The sequence below is a fragment of the Coenobita brevimanus genome, chromosome 57 (genome assembly GCF_032717465.1).
Source record: "Coenobita brevimanus isolate Jiangsu-jjx chromosome 57, ASM3271746v2, whole genome shotgun sequence".
Lineage (NCBI taxonomy): Eukaryota > Metazoa > Arthropoda > Malacostraca > Decapoda > Coenobitidae > Coenobita > Coenobita brevimanus.
In genome coordinates this window covers 23365514-23383013 of record NC_137010.1, presented here as the reverse complement: position 1 = coordinate 23383013, position 17500 = coordinate 23365514, and the positions used below count along the sequence as shown (strand labels likewise).

At 40.8% G+C, this 17500-nt stretch overlaps 1 protein-coding gene and 2 non-coding genes across 3 annotated transcripts in view; 1 reads left to right on the top strand and 2 right to left on the bottom strand.

Moving 5' to 3' along the window:
* LOC145401931 (regulator of G-protein signaling loco-like) overlaps positions 1-17500 on the bottom strand; it is a 277337-nt gene that overhangs the window by 178176 nt on the left and 81661 nt on the right. The gene's annotated exons all lie outside the window — the stretch shown is intronic.
* TRNAV-AAC (transfer RNA valine (anticodon AAC)) lies at positions 6534-6606 on the bottom strand. Its single transcript has one exon. It is a non-coding gene; the product is annotated as a tRNA-Val (tRNA).
* On the top strand, positions 8372-8444 carry TRNAV-AAC (transfer RNA valine (anticodon AAC)). Its single transcript has one exon. It is a non-coding gene; the product is annotated as a tRNA-Val (tRNA).

Below are 17500 nucleotides of genomic sequence, written 5' to 3'. Positions count from 1 at the left end.
TTTAATCCTTCTACTTAGCTATGGTAGGTGTAGGTGATGGCGACCATCATACACTCACTTGATGCAGTTTAGCCTACTTCTTCCTTCACTCTTACCATTCTTTTCTATGCCCTTCCGGGCACTTTCTACTGATCTTTTTTCCACTTCAGATGGCTCTTCATTGAGTGACGAGCTTAATGGTTCCTGTAACCCAGTAAATCATTTACAACGCTGGGTGGTAACCATATAAACAGTAACTGGGTGACGTGATGCTTGCAGTGATGCCCGTTTGCTGGGTGGAAAGACGCAAATGCTGCGTCCATCCAGGAACCAAATCTCACCACTTTTCCCAGTGCCCCGCTGCTATGAGGCGCTCTCCACCACGAGGGATCATCGGTTCACTGCACGGGATGGCCCATCAGGAGCGGCTGCTTGTGTGTGGTTGATGAATCTGCTCAGCCAGACATACCGGGTTTACTACTGCCACTAGTAATACTTAGCTAATAGCACAGTAAAAATGTAACCTGACCTCACACAAATTGCAACAAAAACTATTTTCCTTTTATCGTACCCCTAAAGGTATCCTCTTTGACATACAAAAAGTCCTAATGAATAATCCAAAGGGAAAATCCTGAAATCCGGGAAATTCAAAATGGCCGCCATCTGCCCTGGTGAGTTGTGGGTACTATCGATGCCCGCCTGTGCAGAAGTAAACCAGGCAATGGAGGGACTCACAGGGGTCAACTACAACACTGGACAGCAGAACAAGGACATGACCAAAGCAAGGCAAGCCCGTGACTGGAAGGACACACTAACAGTTCTCAGTTATCTACAGGAGCGAAATCCCTTCGCCAGTGACCCTAGTCTGCGGAACACTGCCACTGGGGACCATGCCCTTTCCAGCATCAATGTTGATACAGCATGGTTTGGCGCTGCGATACTGAAGTTTATGGATGGACTAACACCTGCTGAGTACGTCTTCAAAATGAAGGATCAAGCTGTTACGCTCGGCATGAAGTCTTCTGTAAGGATCGATGGAGATCAAAGTCAAGTTGACCAACAACTTCTGTTCCAGACTGTGGTCATGGCTGCACAGAAATGTGATGAACTCGAGTTAGCCCTTAGCTACTAACTATGTGGCTAACCCCCAGTCCTATCTGATTCCTATCTCCTGCTTCGAGAAGCAAACAAGCCAGCCCTCGCTGATGCCATCTGGGATCTTATTGGGCCTTATGTCCCAGCAGATAATGTAGTAGAAGGTAGCTAGTATGTTTTGGATGGTGGAGCACTTGTTCAACGCATCCCATGGTCCCTGGATCTATTTATAAAGACATGCAACCAGTATACGAAGTATGTAAGAAAGAAGTATGGCAAGGCTGTAGTGGTGTTTGATGGGTATGAAAGTAACAACACCAAGGACACGACACACCACAGATGATTAAAAGGGAAGATTGGTGCCACTGTGACATTTACAGCCGACATGATTGTCACAATGCAGAAGGAACAGTTCCTGGCTAACAGGAACAACAAGCAACTATTTGTTTCCATGCTATGTGAAGAGCTGCAGAAGCCAGACTGTGAGACATACCAAGCCTCAGGAGATGCTGACCTGCTGATTGTGCAGAAAGCTGTGCAGTGTGCTTCCACCAGCAATATATACTGTGCTAATAGGGGATGACACAGACCTGTTAGTCCTTCTCTGCTACCATGCTAACCTAGACTCCCAAGACCTGTTCTTTTGTTCTGAGTCAAGGGAAAGCACAAAGAAACCTCTTATTTGGAACATCAAGGCTACAAACCAACTACTCGGCCCAGAAATATGTAAGCACATCTTGTTCTCACATGCAGTTCTTGGATGCGACACTACATCTCGCCTCTACGGGATCGGGAAGGGAGCCTCCCTCAAGAAATTCAAAGAAAGTAATATGTTCCGAGAGCAGGCCGAGGTGTTTTATACACATTCAGCTTCTACAGATGATGTGGCAGAAGCAGGAGAGAAAGCAGTGGTGATTCTCTACAATGGAAATCAAGTGACACCCTGGACTCCCTCCGATATCATCGGTTTTGTGAGAAAGAGACATCTAGCTCCACTTACGTGCAGCCAAAGGTCTTACCACCATCATCAGGAGCAGCAAAGTATCACAACCTGCGTGTGTACTAGCAAGTACAAGAATGGAAGGGATCTACAGATGGACCTCGTCCTACAGAGTGGGAATGGCAGAAGTGTGACGACGGGTTTGTGCCAGTTCAGACAACCCTACCCCCTGCTCCTAAAAAGCCTCTATGGGTCATCAGGTGCAACTGCCAGGCTGACTGCAGCACCCTGAGATGCACATGCAAAAAAACAATATCGAGTCCATTCCGGCGTGTGGAAACTGCAGGGGATCCAGCTGCACTAATTCAATACAGACACCCGGTGACGAGAATGAAGATGACACTGTGCTGTGTTGCATTACGTGCACATATTTACTGGGTTCGTTTTGATCAGCAGTGGATGAGATATTTCTCTGTGTTGATAACTGGTTATTTTGATCATCAGTTTGAATTTAACTGGTTCATTTGATCAGTAGTTGATCATTTATTTCTCTTCAGTTATTTCTCTCTATTGCCTAAGTGAGAATCGATACGATTATGTGATCAACATATTTTCTAATCATTGTTATACTGTATGCGTTTTTATTCTTTTTTGCTTCAAGGAAAATATACAGTATGGTCAAATGTAGCGTGTGTAACAATGTAGGCTTGTACGCCCACCGACATCTGGCTAAAAATGACATTTTTGGTAGGATCATATTTAGGTGATTTTCAAAACTCATGCGATTCCTTAAGACTTTTTTTTCTCTCATTCAGAATATACAGAGGATACGAAAACTGTTAAGTTTGTTTTTGTTGCAATTTGTGTGAGGTTGACCCACATTTTTGGGTAAAATGCCTGTACTATAACTAAAATAGCCTGGCATTGGGCTGAATCATATACCGGTATGTACCAAATGCAACTACAGCTCCGACATGGTTTGGATACTTGTAAATCATCTTACTGCATGGATATCTCTGGGCTGAACAAAATCGTCTGACACTGGGCTAAATAAATAAGCAAAGTGTGTCTATGCCACGGAAGGCTTAAGACTCCCTAGTTCAGTGACCCCCTTTTCAAAACAAACGCTCTCTCTCTCTCTCTCCCTCTCTCTCTCTCTCAACCATCCATACATATCCCACTGACTCATGTTCAGTACTACAGCTTTATTTTAGCTACTTTTAAAAGACTTTTATAACACACAGGATAATTCACAGGTCTCGGTGATATCTAGTGTTTCGAATACATCCATTTAGTTATCTGTGCCTTTATATTTTGCAGACATACAATTTACAATAATATAAAAGACATTATTTACGACGACAATCTAATTTTAAAAGGCCATCAACTTCCACTGTCCACCCTACCAACCTCATCCATTTCCACCCACACCCTCATCACCACCCACCCTCACCAATGTCAAAACACCCCCTCCCACCCTCAGCAGCACCCACACACCCTTTCCAACCTTCACAAACACCCACACATCTCCTTCCACCCGCACCAACACCCACACACCCTTTCCCACTCTCACCACCACCCACATCATTCTCCCACCCAGCCATACACCCCCCAGGCACCCACCAAAATAGCCTCAACACGTGTGCGAGACAACCATCACCACCACAAAGGCTTCCCACAAAAACCCAACACAAATAAACCAACCACACACACACACAGGCATTATACGGTTTGTGCCAACTTACCACACTGCAAAATATACCCAGCCATTACCTCATTTACCACACTACAAAATATACCTACACATTACTCCATGTACCACACTACAACATATTACCCACCCACTACCTCATTTACCACACTACAAAAATAATCGCTCATTACCTCATTTACAACACCACAAAATATACCTACACATTATTCCATGTACCACTCTATAAACTATTACTCAAACATTACCTCATTTACCACACTACAAAAATACTCACCCATTACCTCAATTACCACACTACAAAATATTACCCACCCATTACCTATTTTCCACACTACATAATCTTAACCAGCCATTACCTATTTACCACACTACATATTAACCAGCCATTACCTATTTACCACACTACATAATATTAACCAGCCATTACCTCATTTACCACACTACAAAATTTATCCATGAAATACCGGTACCAAAATTAACACCCCACAAGGGACACACTAACCCTGGCAGACACACGCACAATACGGTCTCTCTCCTAGCACACTACATTTCAAAAATATATAGTCTAGTATAAATTCACGGGTATATTATATGAATCTTAAAAATTATACAACAGGTACCACTTTTGCGTCAGTATAACAATCAGTCCGTACAAAGTGAAGAACAGACACAACAGCCACTTAACTATTAAACACCATATATACACAAACATTACAAACTCAACTACACGCGCAACAGCTGCACTAAACATACACGATAAAATAAAATAAAAAATAACAATATATACTCGTATATGGCAATGTCCCATGAAACAGGTAACAAAGTAACACATGAAGTATTCGTTACTAGATGATAATAATACAACTAAATAACTACCGCAGTAATACAAAGCAGTTTTCTATTTATCAATCTATCCATTACCCACCACTAACATCGACAAGAGGATCTATAAGTCTGTTGTCCCTCCTTAGTAACGACCCCTCTCCGTCAAGGATACACGACCCAGCCCAAAACACTCCTCCTGAAGCACCTCAAAGTATTTCTACTGTAGTTACATATACCATATTATGCTTAAGGTATCACAAATTATCACACACACACACACACACACACACACACACACACACACACACACACACATTATACAGATAACCACACGGGAAGGTAACAGCTTACAGGCTCTATATTAGGCTCAGCTACTACAAATTACGTCACGCTGCTACAGTACATACACACACAAAATGACTCGTGAAAATGCATAATATGGTAACTGTACGGGAGAATATGAGTACAAACAGGGTACAAACTGCACTACTACACAGCACTGAGTACAAAGGGGGTGCGATAGGGTACACTACAAAGGAAACTGAAGAAATGGCCTAGGTACAGAAACATCTGTACTGTGATACAGCAAGACGACAGAAAAGCTAATCCTATTATAGTCGCGGCGCGCGACTCTGAGGTTGTTATTATCGTGTCATGGCAACCTACCATTCAAAAATGCGTCTGATTTCGTGTATAATATGATAAGCATTGATTCGTGTGTAATATGTTCGTGTATAATAATATATTCGTGCATAATAATGATTCGTGTATAGTATACTGCGAAATCGGACGCACTTTTGAATGATAGGTTGCCAGGGTACGATAATGACAACCTCAGAGTCGTGCGCCGCGACTATAGTTGTCAATAGACTTCAGTATATACAGTATAGATATAACTGCAATGAAAGAGAGAGAGAGAGAGAGAGAGAGAGAGAGAGAGAGAGAGATGCAGTAACACAATAAACAGCAACCGGTGTATCATGTGTATTAAGTTACAAGGGACAGCTGTATGTAAGTCTGTCTGTCTGTCTGTCTCTGTCTCTCTCTCTCTCTCTCTCGCCAGTAGTAAACAAGAGAGGAAGGGTGAGGTCATACCCCTTTTGTCAACAGGATGCCACACACAACCACCACCGCTACACTTCATCTTTACTACACTCTTTTCATTTTCACCATGCCTAAAATTGACATCTATCTTGAATGCTGAGCTGTACCATGGGATTAAGAATAGAATATCATGCTAGTTACGAAGAGGTGCCATGGAATGAATGCAAAACCTCAGTACTGTCTTATTCCATTGCTGAACTAACTGAAATAAGCAGAACATGGGCGAAAATCTGGATCAAGTGAAGGTGAACAAGCTAAATCATGAGAGCTCCTTCCCAGGCTGAATAAAATCGTTTGGTGGTAATAAGAACTGACATTTAAAGGCGTGACAACACGGATAGGTTCAATAGTCTGCTTTTAATGTCCTTCCGTATGAATATTTCTTCTTCTTGAATTAAAAAAAACAAAAAATCTGATATTAGCTAGACTATGGTGAAAACTGTCATGGTACTGGAAGGGTTAATGGTGACTTTCTAATTGATTCAGTACTGGACATCTCCCATTAGGTCAAATCGCCCGTAGGCGTTATGGAGTTTCACTGTACCCATCTACTGCCGGACATGAATAAAAGAGTTTACCAGTAACAACATGATAAAGAAATGCTGCACGACGAGATCGATGAATCAGAAGCGATAAAATAACTACCGTATACTGAATTACTAATTAAACTGAAAAACAGCTTTTTACACAATACTACCTTAGGTAATGAAGGCAATATACATGCTGGATAAAAGGGTGAAGAGAACTGGATAAATAGATAAGACTGACAGACTGACAAATCTGAACATATATAGAACTGGCAGAGACTGATAAATTACAACGGATATTCGACTGCCAGACACAATCCCAACACATAGAAGTGCCTGCTAAAACTCATGTGCTCACCAGGGCTCGAACCTGGGACCTTCTGTGTGTTAGACAGATGTGATAACCACTACACCATGAGCACTTGCCCACAGTGGTAGTCTTACAAGCTTAAAAGGATCCCTACATACTATTACTTGGCGATTAATTTTGTTTATCACACCTTTATATTCTCTGATTAGGTTACTGATATCTTTACCTTCTTCAACACAGGCGTCTTTAAGTTTATTCATGCTGCTACCGGAGAATTTTATTTCACCTAAGTAGGCTGCTTCCTTGGGGGAAGCAGCCTAGGTATATAGATAGATAGATAGATGAAAGACGATTATTATAGTTCATTTAACTCCACCAGTACGATCTGCTTTAAGATGAGTGAATAATTTGGGTATCGCAAAGTACGTCCTCAACTTGAAAGATTTAATTTAGGCATGGTTTGCATAAATACCATATATTTTATTATTCATCATTACTTTATACTTGTTTACAGTTGCTCAATGCGAACACAGTGAGCACAAATAAAATGCAAGGTGGTAATAACGTGCCATGAGTAGTGACAGAGGTAAGGAAGAAGTGCTGGGGAACCTCCAAAACCCTCCAGAATATGACCCACGGTGTTGTACAAGTGTTATGGTGTCATACTAAACGCTTTCCTTTAGAGGAAGCCCTTCATCAGTACAATGAAATAGTCTGGTGGCAGACAAAAAAATACTCGCAAAAATGTACCATATTATCATGTTAAAAAAAATTATTTCTCAGTCATTCAAAACGAGAGGTTCTTCCTGAGCTGAATGAAATCGTCCGGTGGTTGGTGTATTGGCGTCACTGCATCGAAGGGGTTCAGAAATGTATCTTAATCATCACTATGAATAATCCTTCCTAAAAGGAATAGAATCGTCTGGTAGTAGACAAACAAAAAAATTACAACACGTCATAGAAATTGGTAAAATAAGTCCAACAGTTCGGTAACCATTTTAAATTTCAAGCTTGCTACCAGCCGACGATTAATTCATTAGGACGGCTTTCTCATATACTGTATAGGTGGGACGGTAGGTGGGAGCGACCATCATCCTCTCACTCAATCTGTGCTGCCTACTGGTAACTACAGACTCTAGGCCACACTTAATGAGAAGACAAATGGCTTCCTGTACATCAGGAAACTATTTATAATGGGTGACTAACCACAACCAACATTATGCCTGGGTTAGGGGTCACTAAACGCCGGCACCGTATTCCCTACGCGCCGAGTAGGCTGAAAAAGAAAAGCCAAGTGACAACCGACAATCCATTATCCTCTAAATCTCTACATAAAAACAGTCCAGCTGGCTTCGGATCTGAGTCCTGTGCCAACCCAGTAAAACTAAACGGGCTCGCACGGCTCACTGTATTGTGTAAATGAAGAAGCAGGAATGTATAAACGGCTGGGGAAATTATACACAGATACCACAATAAGGATTCATCTCTTTTGTTTGCAAGGTAACGAAATTACACAAGTGGATATGTAGCGCATCATTAAAATGCCTGTGAGGTGGAGGAAAAATTTTGTGGTCTTGGATGCAGCGTGAATGACTGTGTGACCACTAGGATTTCTGCTTAATAGTTCTCTTACTAATACGCCTTCTCATTCTATATCTCTGGCTCATACCTTACCCCATCTCTTTGATAGGAATTGTGATTGGGATGATGATGATGATGATGATGATGATGATGATGATGAGGATTAAGCAAATCTGTAACCATATTATAGATAAGAATAACACAAAAGAATATGCAGGTGGAACATGAAAAATTAACTACTATTGAAAATGTGTTTGGGAATATTCTAACCCACCGAGACTGTTGAACTAAGTCAAGTGCTCATGGTGTAGTGGTTATCACATCTGTCTAACACACAGAAGGTCCCAGGTTCGAGCCCTGGTGAGCACACGAGTTTTGTCAGGCTATGTTTAACTACTTTAATGAATCTATCGTATGTACAGTGCCGGTATAAAACTATCAACCTATATCTCAAGCAGGTTACCTAGCCTATATGGTAGATTTATCTAAATATATCAAAATCCAGTATATACATCTACATCAATATCAAACTACATTCACTTATCTACTAATTAAGCCAACATACTGTACCTTAGCTCATTAATTAGCTATATTAATTATCCAACTCATTTTCATTAACCCATCAAGGAAGCAATCAATATAACGCTCTATCCATCTGTCAATTCCCAAACATCATCTATATATTTACCTACTTTTATCAACTACGAGGCGCTCTTCCCACAAATTAATCCATCCATCCAACCCAATCACAATGCACCACTTCCCCTCACCACTCCAAGCCTCTCTCTCTCTCTCTCAACAATGTGGGAGCTTGTATTTTAAGACCATGTTAGGGGCACCAGTAGGGGGGGGGTAACTTTATAACTGGGATAAAATGTGTGTGTGTGTGTGTGTGTGTGTGTGTGTGTGTGTGTGTGTGTGTGTGTGTGTGTGTGTGTGTGTGTGAGAGAGAGAGAGAGAGAGAGAGAGAGAGAAATTAATTCCTAACAAGCCCCAGTCTGTATGGTATAAGGTGTGTGTGTGTGTGTGTGTGTGTGTGTGTGTGTGTGTGTGTGTGTGTGTGTGTGTGTGTGTGTGTGTGTGTGTGTGTGTGTGTGTGTGTGTGTGTGTGTGTGTGTGTGTGTGTGTGTCACCACGATAGTACTGACTCATACTCACAGGGTCAACGACGGTTGTGTGTTAAGGTCACCAGTCTCTCTCTCTCTGCAGCCACAAAAATAAACACACACACACACAGAACTGCGACATGAATTAGGTCTACACAGGGTACATAATACAATGATCTGACAGTTTTATCGTGCTACTAGTACCAGTAATTAAAAGGAGGTACACTATCTCGTCATTTGTACAGTGTCTACACCGACCAACTCAAACCAATATATTCAGAGGTAAGAGTATTGGCTGCCACACATATATTTGCATACTTTGTTTATAAGCTCTGAAAGCTAAGCAACTAACACGAGGCCTTCTTTTCCAAAGTGTCCAACTCTCTACCAACTCTTCCTCATAATTTTTTTTCCAATAAAGTATATGGTACATCATTATTTAGGTGCATGTACAAATACGTAACAAACAAGAGAATAATAAGGTGAAACAGACACAACAAACAGGTAAACAAGAGGCGCTAGAAAGCTTACGGTACTATCCTCACGAGAATTTAGGCCTACAATTCTTGATCCATAAAACAAGCACATCATCGCAGTGAAGTGGTTATGGCCCCCACTTCAGCCGCATTACATAATGGTAGACCCTAAGTGCGCGTCCACACATGTGCTTGAACAAGTGCTGGCAACATGTAAGCACAGTAACAAATAAACCGTAAGTATGCTCGGAACAGCAGCGTCCTGATCATGTTGGCATCATGATGGCTCAGCTGCCTCGTATGGGCACACTCATCGCATCACCTCTGCTTCCAGTAAGTTCGAAGAAGTATATACTGAAACATACACACACACACACACACACTATATATATATAGATAGATAGATAGATAGATAGATAGATATATATATATATAGATAGATAGATAGATAGATAGATAGATAGATAGATAGATAGATAGATATAGATAGATAGATAGATAGATAGATATATATATATATATATATATATATATATATAGATATAGATTATATATATATATATATATATATATATATATATATATATATATATATATATATATATATATATATATATATATATATATATATATATATATGTACGCGTATTTTGACCATGACGTTATTTACTACAGCTACTACAAAGACCGAAAGCACAGAAATTCCCCTGTCAAATTCTAAATGCAACAAGTCATGACAAAGCTGGCTTGATGGGCTGCACTAAGTATGTAAATAGCTGTATCTACCCATGACAAGTGTTTGAATACAGGATTCAGCAGATGATTATGATATATTAAGGCGATTGGGAACTTCTACCAGTGCTGATAACATCACATTAGGATTTTTCTTTTCTTCCGTAGCCGGGAGGTGAAGCTCAAAGCTGCTTGAAAGTTACTGTAATTCTACCTACCGAAACACAAAATAACCTACATAAAAAAAAAAAAAATGCAGTTAATATATCTAAAGCAATAAAATACTGACACACTAAAAATTTTTTGGAGTGATCAGGACGAACTCTGTATGCATCTTGACTGACCATAATACAGCCTAACATCGAAAGCCAGACAGTTCAACGACTCTTGATACCTATCACAAAACAAAGCAATGCTTATGAAGTAAGTCAAGGAGGTGGATAGATATGAGATTATGAGAGTGCCAGCGAAACATCCACATTTCATAACCCCACACTCACTACAGGGACACAACCCACACTACATTATCCAACTCTCACGCTGCAGAACTCCTCTCTAATACTACATAATCCTCCTCTAACATTGCCTGACCCCACCCTGACATTACATAACTCTACCCTCACACTGCATGGCTCCTTCCTCACACTACATGACCCATGACTCAACCTCACGCTTCATGTTTCCACCCACCCCTTGCACACCCCCACCCTCACACCATACAACCTCACTTTTAACCGTTCCAAAGGTGACATAAACGCATCATATATAAGCCCTAGCTCCTCCTCATCAGTCCATCTTCCGCACTTACCTTTTTGTTGAGTGATCGCGGACGACGTTCTCTTCCGGGTGAGTTGAATAGTGTCATCCTGGTTTCTCACGTCATCACTTCAATCACTAACACTTCTCTCAATTCCCTTCCTTTATTTCTACTGTACTTTCACTTTCAATCTTTCCTTCTCTTCAACTTTAATGCACTTTTATCACTCTATGTTACTCTTTTTAGTTTCTCACTCAAAATCTCTCCTTCTTTCCTATTTTACTCTGCTTTTCTGTTTCTCTCTACGCTATTATCTCTTTCTCTTTTCTTCTCCCTCCCTCCCTTCATTTTTAAAAAAATATTTCTCGCTAAATCTTTTTAATATGTGTCTCACTAAATCTCCATCTTTCCTCACTCTCTGATTTTTTCGCTTCTCAGGGCAAGTTTCCCTTTCTCTTCTGTTAATCACTTTAAATCTCCTTCCCCTTCCCCTCTCTTCACTCGTTTCTCAATTTCTTATTAAGTTTTTCCTTTTTTTCTGGAGGGGGGGGGTGTTCCTCGCACTAGATCTCGCTTTTTCTCTTTCCTTCTTTTCTTTTCAATCCCTGTTTCCCACTCTTCTTTCCTTCCTCGATTTCCGTAACTTACCCTCTTTCCTTATGGTGCTTCATTCAATATCTTTTCTCCTTTTTTCTCTCTTTCTTGTTTAATGACAAACGTATACTTTCTCTTCACTAAGTATTTATTTACTCTCTTCAGTCTATTTTCTTTATTATTATTTCTTTTTTCAATTTCCGATTTCAAAGGGGATTATGTTCTCATCCCTTTCCCGTCTGCCTGTCTGCCCACGGGAATTATTCTGGAGCAGCTCCTACTGACCCAAGGCCGAAATTAATCAGTTTTGTTATGAAACTACCAAAACACAGGTGTGCTTTCGATTACTGGTACGAATGTGTGGGGCTTTACTCTCTCTCTCTCTCTCTCACACACACACACACACACACACACACACACACACACACACACACAAGCAAGAATGTACTGTACCGGTGTAAGATCCAGCTTCCTCATTAAACACGTACAAAACACTCCTTCAAGTTATTAGCTACCCAAACCACCACCTCAAATAATCAGTATTAAATCAACTATACCACACAACCAGCTTCACTACGAGAGAACAATTCGTGGGCTTCAACACTCTCACCACCATTAAAATTCATTCTTACTGCCTCCACACGATTTTATTCAACTTCGTAATACCTAACAACGAAGGAGTTTACAAAGGCTACATTTAACCCAAACAATGCGACATGTATATAACTCCTGAAATGAAATTAACTGTCTAGTACTGGCAAGAATAAATTACAGAAACACGTCATCGGAGGGAAGAGCTTAATAAAACCGTCTGGTGGCTACATTAATATGGTTAAGGGGTTGACTGCGGCTGTTTTTAATACACCCAATCAGAGACGTCGTTCTTTAGCTAAACTGAATCGTCCGGAAGCGGCCGAATGAATAAAGTGAAACAACATCCAAATAAAGAGGTGATTCCGGTTCCTTTGATTATTTCAACCACTTATGTGAAGCTAACAAAGTGCAACAAAAGGCCTTCATACAAACACTATATTACTTATAACAGCCACTTCTGTCCTACATCTTTTAAGGTGGAGGGGCAACAGGGCGTCACTTAGTCTTGTTTTACATATATATATATATATATATATATATATATATATATATATATATATATATCGTGTTCGTCAGCAGCTCACCTGGGTCGCGTCTCACATCAGACATATCAATGGCGGCTATTAATAGCTAATTACAGCATTCCGTGACCACACTGATAACCGTTGCCGGGTAGTCCTATGGGAAATTCAGGTAGCTTTTGGCCATTCTTACTCTTTTCATCCATACTGACAAAACCAGGCCAATTACGGTACGAATGATCCATCCAGATACTACTACTACTAATGTGACCCAATCAGGTAATAGTATTACGCCTCACTCTTCAGGTGATGCAAGTCAACATGTGTCTAGTTAGATCACCAAGTCTACTCAGGTTAGTTCTGTCCAATCAGGTCTGTTCAAGCCTACTCAAGTCTCTTCGCATTATTTCAGGTCCAGCCACGCCCTTTACTTCTACAGTGGCCGAATAAGGTCAGTTCCAGTGCTGGTGAGGGGCACTTTCACGAGATGGCACCAAAATAACTGGTCCGACTACACAAACGTCCCTTAACTCCGTCCCCTGTCCCGCACGGGGAAGGAGGATAGTGGGCTGCGGGAGAAGGGCAATTTTAGCCTGCAGTCTACCTGGTTCACGTTCATATAAGCCTCTAACACAAAAGCATCAATTCCCGTCCATTCAGGCCAACTGTGTTCCTTTTATATTCAGTCAGGTTCAGTGTCTTCAACCTTCACCCTTACAGTCAACAAGTTCTAAACCGGTTTTGTCCAATTAAGTCCTACAGGCAACTCCAGGTCCAAATAGGTCAAATTGTACTAATTAAAGTCCACTCAAATCGTCAGGTATTGCAGCCTTCACCCCCTCTCTGGTCATGTAGCGCCACTTACATTACATGCATACAAATATACTGAGGTCCGTTCATGTCGTAAGGTTAGTTCAGATCCATTTAGATTCAGATGTCAATTCACATCACTTTTGGTTCACTCCAGCCCTTCACAACCATCCCGGATCAATCTGGCCTCGTACATTCGCGGACACTGATTCTAATACATCTCATTACGATAAATAACGAGACGATGAGCAATACCTTTCGAAACCCACTGATGCCTCTTCGGAAACTTTTAAATATTTCAGAATATCATGTAGCTAAGAGCGTCATACTTGTTAAACGAAAGAACGAAGTGATACATGTATTACTGTCCACAAGTGTAAGATAGGGTCGGAAACATCGTTCCAAATTTAGCCGGACGATTATGAAACTTCTTAGGAAATAACGACAGCCCCTCCTTTTTTTTATATAATCTGAAGATCGCATTACTGGATTTCGAAAGTAATTGCTCACCGCCTCACTGTTTTTCGTTACTGAATAGATCTATATTTTAAGTCCACAAGTACATAGACTGCCTTCCAGTTATGTCCACGTAATGTACTGTAGGTCCGCTCACGCCAAATATACTATATACCGGGACTATTTCAGCTGTTACATCAAATCGGGTGCAGTAAAAGGATCACACACTTCTTCAGCATAATCTGAGTCATGCAACCGATTTCTGTCCAATCAGGTCTTCAGGTTAACTCAAATTAACTCTCAAGCTCTTACTGCTCACACTCAACTGAATACAAAGTTCTGGTGTAAAATGGAATAGAATACTAGAGCTGAGTCAACCATCAGAAGAGTAAAGGTGAAAGTACTAACACTCTCAGGCTCGTAGGGCACACTCGCTGGAGAATCTGACCGTCTGGCGTTAGTTGGATGAAAATATTGGATGTGACCATACGAGTTAACTCCTTCACTATAATGACGCCTTCTCTGTTTATTCGTCTTACCTGAAGATTTTTTTCAGATTCAGACACCTATCATGGCGAAGTGGCTGGGAACAATCTCCTTCACCCTTTAACAACGATAAGGTTTTCCATTACTGCATAAAATCGTCTACTACAGCACGTCCAAACCCCTCTCAGCCCAATTCATGGCCAAGAATAGTTAGGCTGGAGGATCTATTTGACTAATAAACATGCAGACTCATTCTTCCACTTATATAAGGTTCATCGGATTTTATACACCCGGGACGTAGTACTAATGGTGTGGGAATGGCCAAGGTCCGTCAGATGAAGAAAAACACGACAGCACTAATAAAAAAAAAAAATAAATAAAAAAAAAAAAAACTACATCATCGTCTTCAAGGGGCCCAGGTTCACTACTAATTTAATCCCTGTCCGAGGATGAAATCTAGTTAAGTCACCTGTACGCTAATCACACCACCAATCAGGACGATTCTGCTGTATATCAATCACTTCTGGTATTTTTAGGTCGTTTATGGACACTCCAGGTCTATCAGATGCATTTAGGCCAACTGCGGCTCATTCAGCTCAGAGTTATGGCACAGTAAAAATGCTACAGTCAAATTTAGTCAGATATTTCTAAGACTGTTGTAACTCACTTATAGTCAGGTTAACTCTGGTATTTTTGTTTTAAGATAACGCCAGAACATTACGGCATATTCAACTGAAGGTGAGTCACGCCAGGCTCAGAGTTGCTCAGAGTTAATACTGCCACCTTGAACCCTTTTATGACAACTCGTATTATTATTCTATCAGGTTAGCGCCAGACGACTATCTTTATCTAAGAGTGTCATAGAAGCCATGGTTTCCGAGATATGGATGTACCTTATTTCTTTCCTTCTTCTACTATTATTTTATGCTTCTTAATTCTACTTCGTGTTAGAACAAGTGATTACATACAGACTATGATACTAGCCACGAAGAAGTACCGTGGAAAGTAAGCACAACCACAATACTGTCCCATTCTGCCATCTGAAACAGCCTAAGTAGCAAATGGACGAAACTCTCCGCCTAGTTAAAACGGATGGACTATACGGAACTACCGCCATAGATAATCAAGGACATATCTAAATCCTCCTGTTAGAAAAGTCTCTCCAAAGCCGAATAAAATCGCCAGGTGATAGCAAAAATAGAATACAGAGTACGTCCACGGAGGGAAGTGGTTGACCGCTTCATTACGTGGTAGGTAGCAACGACCATCATCCACTCACTTGGTGTAGTGCTGCCTACTTCTTTCCTTGGGAACTCTACTACAACGAGTGACAGGCCTGTTTGTCACCCATAAAACCATTTACAACGCAAAGTGGTAACCACATACCCAGCTAATGGGGTGAAATGAAGCCTACTATGGTGCCATGTTGACTGGGTAGAGACGAAATGCGGCGTCCATCCAGAAAGCAAATCTCCAAACTCTTTTCTTGACTCGCTGTGGCCAAGCGCTGTCCACCAGAAGGGAATATTGGTTCACCACATGGAATACCCCTGCAGAGGCGATTACTTGCCTGCGGTTGATGGGTTAGCTCTGACAGACTGGGTTTACTCTACTACTACTACTACCACCATCATCATCATTACTACTACTACTACTACTACTACTACTATTACGACGACGACGATGACGACACTGTTTTATTACTGCTACCGACATGTGAATGTATTCAACTTAGAGACTTCAAACTGGAGGGTTTAGATATAGCCACAACTCCTTCACTAATATGACGCAATACCTGTGATATTATTGATACCGGCAAAAGATTTTAACCAGTTTAACAAAGTTTAGATACAGCCTTGAGTAAGCACTCCGCTACTAGGATACCCTTCTAAAGTGACTTGAATCGTCTGGTAGTCAAGATTAAAATATAAAAGGACGATGTAAGGCTGCTCATGTTTGGTGGAAGATAGTGGTGGATGTTATATGGTGACATGTGAAGGAGTACAATACATAGGACTGTTTTGCCTCGGGGAACTGAAGTCTATGCCCAGAGTCGAAATCATAAACGATATCTAGTAAACTCGTCCACCCCAATTACTTAATTTCTTATTCGTGGCCTTCTTGCTAACCTGTCATTATTACTACTTCATTTAATACCTTCGCCCAAGGACACATTTTTTTTTTTTCGTCAACGCCAAGCGATTTACTGTAATTAGGAAACTCGAGCTGACTGACTTAGAAATATGGAAGGCGTGCTTGGCTCAATGTCAGATGCGTTTAATCGTATAATAACATCGTTCATGGTACAATAATAATAATAATAATAATAATAATAATAATAACTAGAAAGCACTCACAATGTGCATACGTCAGCCAACGCCCTTGTCATTAAAAGGACCTGGATCCGGATCCGTGGAGATATTGTGTGGAAACAAAGGATCCGGATTTCCCCCACCCCAAATTTAATCAATTGTTACTTGACCAATGGACCACTATTCCACAAATTTTAATGAAATTCACTGAGAACTTTTGGAGATATTGTGCGGGATACATAGGATTCGGATCCGCCCCCAAATTTAATCAATTCTTTCTTGGCCCATGGCTCACCCTTAAACAAAATTTCATTGAAATTCATTGAGAACTTTTGGATATATCGTGTGGACAAACAAACAGACATACATAGGTGAATACATAACCTCCTCCAACTTCGCTCCCGGAGGTAATAACAACAATAATGATAATAATAATAAAATGCCGTTATCCCAGTAAACACTGTGATCGTATTCGAACTATTATAAATGGGATGATTAAAATAGACAAGCAGGAAAAAGACAGAGCAAATGTATGTACGTCCAAGGACAGGGTGAAACACACACACACACACACACACACA